Here is a 5,881-nt window from a genome sequence, read left to right as displayed (position 1 = left end):
ATGTCCGATTTTGTCCGATCTAGGACAATTGTGCCTGCTCTAAGACACTGGTGTCTGTTCTTGGACACTAGCGTATGATCTTGGACACTGGTGTCTGATTTTAGACACTCCTATCCCATCTTGGACACCAGTGTCTGAGTTTAGACATTAATGTCCAATTTTGCAGTAAATGGTTTGAACCCGGGGGTAGCAAGTGAAGGTGTAGTCTGATCGTCCGGGTGAGTGTAGTCCTGAGAAGGACTGTTGTCGGTGGTAGTGACTGACGTTTCGACAACCTGCGCGGAAGTCATCATCAGAGTCAAGTGAATGATTGTTGTCAGTAGAATGTTCTTATTCCAGTTCGTGTGAAATGATCGGTTGGTTTTGCCGTGATGTTATTGGCTGTAAGACTCAAGTGACGTAAGTCGGTCGTGATTGGTCTGTTTCGATCTGTCGGTAAAGTTAGGTCGTTCTTTTTCGGTCGTTTGTGATGTTTATGTCGTGAATGAGTCGTTTGTATGGAGCGGGTAGTTGTTGACATCTGTTTAGGGGAGTCTGTTCTAAGTTAGTAAACCAGCTTTCCAGAGTCAGTCGTTGAAAATAGTCAGTGCTGTAGGTTAGGCATTGCGCAGAGTCCCAGTCAATGTTGTGGTTGGTAAGTCGATGGTGTTCAGCAATGTGATTGCTGACATCACCTTTCCTCATCGCCCGTCTGTGTTCAGTCAGTCTTGTTGTGAGGTTTCTGCCAGTCTCACCGATGTAGGAGACTTGGCAGTCGGAACAATTGATCTTATAAATCGATCCCTGTCTGTTCCTCGGTTCGTCTTTGTCTTTAACGTTGGTTAGTAACTGACGTAGTGTGGTGATGGGTTTGTGGGCGACGCGGATATTGAAGGGTAGTAAGATGCGCGAGATGTTTTCAGACATGCCTTTTATGTACGGTATGGTTGCTGTAGTCGTAGGGGTTGCGGTGTCGTTTGTTTCGGTAGTGGTAGTGGGTCGGTGAGTGTTTCGTCGGATGAAGTCGTTGTTGTAGTTGTTCTTCGTAAAAACACGGTGAAGGTATTTGTTCTCGTCGGATAAGCTGTCTGTCGAGTCGCATACTAGTTGTGCGAACACCACAACATTGTCTGGGACTCTGCGCAATGCCTAACCTACAGCACTGACTATTTTCAACAACTGACTCTGGAAAGCTGGTTTACTAACTTAGAACAGACTCCCCTAAACAGATGTCAACAACTACCCGCTCCATACAAACGACTCATTCACGACATAAACATCACAAACGACCGAAAAAGAACGACCTAACTTTACCGACGGATCGCAACAGACCAATCACGACCGACTTACGTCACTTGAGTCTTACAGCCAATAACATCACGGCAAAACCAACCGATCATTTCACACGAACTGGAATAGGAACATTCTACTGACAACAATCATTCACTTGACTCTGATGATGACTTCCGCACAGGTTGTCGAAACGTCAGTCACTACCACCGACAACAGTCCTTCTCGGGACTACACTCACCCGGACGATCAGACTACACCTTCAAATGTCCAATTTTGGCCAACAGTTTTCGATTTTAGACACCAGTGTCCGATTTTGGTTATTAGTTTCTGATCTTAGACACTAGTGCCTGATCCAGACATTAGAGTCTAAGTTTGGACAGTAGGGTCAGATTTTAGACTGTAGTGCCCGATATTTAGCACCAGTGTCCGATTTTAGGCGCTAATGTCTGCTTTCCAACAGTATTATCTGATTATAAACTCTAGTGTCTGATTTGAGATAATGGTGTCTGATTTTGAACACTGTAGATATTAGCGTTCGCTTTTAGATACGTCTGATTTCAGACACCAGTTTTCCGTTTTAGACACAATTTTTCAAAATCAGAAACTATTGTCTGTCTATAGACAGTTGTCCGATTTAGGGCACAAATGTACGATTTCAGACACAAGTGTCCAATATTATACACAAGTGTCCGATTTTGTTCAGTACTGGTGTCCGATTTTAAACAGATTTTGACACGTGTGCAGATTTAGACACTTGTGCCCTTATTTAGACGAGGCTGCTAACGTTTGGCGAACAAATTAAATGGAAAAAAAAGTTTGGAGAAGAGATTTCATGTTTAAATGAGATTCTAGAGGTGGCTCATCGCCATTATGCAATACGTGATTTGGTAAGGCAAGGTATATGTATATTTTGTTAGCTCAACATAAAAATTTGAAAGCTTTTTTCCCATAAATTAAAATAAAAGAATTTGAATTTTTTTATTAAAAGTAATAGCCCATTTCCGAATTACCCGTGGCCTCATTTTCAAAACGAGTCCTGATTATCCGAGTCATATGATTATAAGTTTTCATTCACATGCAAATTAAACTCATTTCCACAAGAATGGTTGAGCACCAGGCCTCGTTTTGAAGAAGAGGCCAAGGGTAATTCGGAAATGGGCTATTCCTCAAACGGCTTGCTCTTGACGCATTTGTACAAACGTTTGATTTCAAAACTGAAATAAACTGTGGAAATTTTCCAAACTAGTTAGATTTTTAGATTCAAGGTGACGAGTCAAACGCTATAACTTGGGAAAAATATGGTTAGTAAAATGCTATAACTATAGAAATTCGCGTATAACTTGGCGAGCCATCTTACGGAGAACTTACCAGGCAACTTAACACTTAACCAGACTTGGAAGGAATTGCTTTATCTTTAAAGCAGTTTAAGAGGGTGCGCTATGATTGGTCAGCGGGCCGTATTTCACTGTGCAGCCCGCTAAATTCAAAAGCTTTTTTCGAATTGAAATCTCTCCCCCACCCCCTCGAATTTTAAATCCAGATATATATATATATTTAGCCAAGCCTAAAAGCGGAGCTCCCAAGTTCGTAATATTAATGATAACATAAAAGATGTGCATTTGTCAAGACTCGCCTGAGACACCCCTCCCTTCGTTTTGATAGTCTCCTCTACCCTACCCGTGAAATCTGAAGGCACGTACGTACGTATGTACGTACGCTCGGTCAGTCACGTGACAACCAAACGAGGTTGACCATATTCCATGGGTATGGGGCTCTCGTGGGAGCCCCACTATAACATATATCTCACTGACCTCGTTCTCTCGGTCCGTACTGTAAGTTAGGGAGCCTCGTTTTTTTTCGCGCTCGGTCCGTATCTTACAGTGCGGGCCTTGGATTCGGTAAGGAAGATGCGCGTTGTATCTTGGAAAAAAATTCCGCCTTTCTCCAAATTTTTTTCGACTTCGAATTTTTTTCTCATACTTTTACATTTTAGTTGGCAAAGTTCCTTCCTTTTCAAGAATTGAACAATTATAATGATTCCTGCCAATAATTAACAACTATTCACCAGTGTGAAGGTGGCTAGTGGAAGACATTTATCCATCGACTCTGAGGTAAATAGTTGTTTTATGAAGTAGTTAAACGGCGAGATGATATAACTCACTAAAAAGATGTTTTTAACTCATTTAATCCTACAACGACTGCTATTTTCAGGCGCAAATCCCGTGTGAATTACACAGAGGCGAATGGCAGAGGACAATCGGAGTTGAAGCAGCGAAACACAGCGTGCCTTCAATGCCATCCACTGTTTGGGTATGTAGAAAGTTACGAATGTTACTTGCGCAACACGTTTTATTTCTATTTGTTTAATTGTTACCAGTTATCAGTTCGTTACGTTTAAGTTTTATTATTCATGCCGTGATTGTTAGGAATCAAATTTCGTTATATAACCTTTAAAATCGATATAATCAGCCACTACTAAATTTTTTTGCATTTGTTAAGCTACGTTATCCGTCAAGCCACGCGATCTTAAGTTCTGAAAGCTATCTCAAAAGTTTCTATTAATTGCTACCCGCAGGAGCAAGATCAAATTCGAACCACCGTACGCTCGCTACTACAACTTCAGTTTTGTCATCCGTTCCCTATACTGTTTTGATTCGCCGCTTTTTCTACTAAATACTCTGATTATTCAACTCTTCAACGTTCAATTGCTCGAGCTAATGGCTTTGCTCTTATAAAGGTCACAACAATAGCTTTCAGACAATAGAGACCTTCAGCAAACTACAATGGCAACGGCCACGAGAAAGTGGCAGAACAAAAGACCTAGTTGGCTGAATAACTCAGTACGTGCATTTCTTAGCCGTCTTCTGCCAACAACAACGTGAAATCACCAAAATTTTCGTTGTCCAGGAAAGGAAACACCGACGGAAAATTATCTAAGTTTTAATTGAACTTAACCCCGCTCACATAAGTTATGCTGAGGTTAAGATGAGGCACCGCAACTGACCGTAAGCACACCCAGCCATTCACGAAATTCTTACTATCAATTTCAATAGGCCATTTTACAGTTGTGTACTTAGTTGCCAAGCCTTTGATTCAGAGTGAGGTAGAAGGCGACCTTGTTGTGATAGAGACCTGTATCCACTTAGCATGATAACAAAGTGATTTACCAGATACGTTGAATATATGAGGTTCATATATTTTGAACTGCGGTTATAGACGATACGTATGACGCACGATCCTCGCAGTAGAGAGTGCTATTTATGCAATAGCGAAAATCAGACCTGAAAAGAATCCGGCCTGTACGGGATTCGAACCACTGACCTCTGCGATACTAGTGCAGCGCTCTACCAATTGAGCTAGCAAGCCAACTGGGAGCAGGCCGTTAAGTTGATTCGTAATAAACCCGTGATGATAAATCAGATACGTTGAATATATGAGGTTCATATATTTTGAACTGCGGTTAGAGATACGTATGATGCACGATCCTCGCAGTAGAGAGCGCTATTTATGCAATAGCGAAAATCAGACCTGAAAAAAATCAGGCCTGTACGGGACTCGAACCACTGACCTCTGCGATAACGGTCTTAACGGCCTGCTCCCAGTTGGCTTGTTAGCTCAATTGGTAGAGCGCTGTACTAGTATCGCAGAGGTCAGTAGTTCGAATCCCGTACAGGCCTGATTTTTTTCAGGTCTGATTTTCGCTTAAATCAGAGCTCTCTACTGCGAGGATCGTGCATCATACTTAAAGTGATTTACATTTGAAAGGCAGCAAGGTTTGTATCATAACAAGGTCACCCCTAGCCTCACTCCCGTTCAAAGGCTTGGCAATCAAGCACACAACTGTAAAATGGACTATTCATTTTCGACGTTTTCTTCCCCGTTGTCGTTCTGACTACTTAAGATCTCTAATTACAAAAAAGACAAGGCATTTGCGTACAAAATATTCTTTATTTGCAGATTACTTCTCATATTTTTTCAGCCTTTTCTTCATATATAGCCTTACAGGCGCGTGAACTTTTCTTTATAAAATTAAAATCTTTATTTACAACCAAGTACAAATCTTTCTACAATACAGTACGATAAAAAAATTTACGATAACAGCTAACCTACATCTTCCGTTGATTCGGCTTGGTTTTAAATACAATGCTACAAAAATATCTTCCCACAAGTGTTACACTTTAGAATTGAAGACCAATTCTTTTTTTCAGAAATGTAGACATCGAGTTTCTGAAGGAAAAAGACTGGAAGACATGAGAACTTTCCTCGCTAAATTCATACTTTGCACAGCCTTGGGGTAACATGACCAAACTGTCAGTTCTTTCGAAAACATTTTCCAGGATTCCTTTAAAAATTGGGATTTCAGGGAGATCCATAAATCATTTTAAAAGCATTATAGGGCCCGATGAGCTTTAAACAAACCACAAGAATGCATAACTTAAGCGCCAAGTTAAAATCCCCCCAATTGACTCTGTATTTGGTCAGTTGGGTGAATTTGAGGGCAAATAATGGCGGATAATTACGATAAACCTGTTTACCGAGCTTCGATTTTCCATCCTATAATCTCTTTAGGAAATCTTGTGTTGAGAAACAGAGCTGCAAACTCTACAAC

At 41.0% G+C, this 5,881-nt stretch overlaps 1 protein-coding gene across 2 annotated transcripts in view; it reads right to left on the bottom strand.

Annotated features, from left to right (window-relative positions):
- Window positions 1-5,200: 5,200 nt before the first annotated feature.
- LOC111341163 (voltage-dependent L-type calcium channel subunit alpha-1D) overlaps window positions 5,201-5,881 on the bottom strand; it is a 33,971-nt gene continuing 33,290 nt past the window's right edge. For both annotated transcript variants that reach the window (XM_088760828.1, XM_088760829.1), the window contains one exon: window positions 5,201-5,881. This exon is cut by the window's right edge and continues 1,674 nt beyond it. The gene's annotated coding sequence lies outside the window, so the exon portion shown is untranslated.

Source organism: Stylophora pistillata, chromosome 5 (genome assembly GCF_964205215.1).
Source record: "Stylophora pistillata chromosome 5, jaStyPist1.2, whole genome shotgun sequence".
Lineage (NCBI taxonomy): Eukaryota > Metazoa > Cnidaria > Anthozoa > Scleractinia > Pocilloporidae > Stylophora > Stylophora pistillata.
The sequence above is the reverse complement of the archived record's forward strand: the minus strand, read 5'-3'. Positions and strand labels throughout refer to the sequence as shown.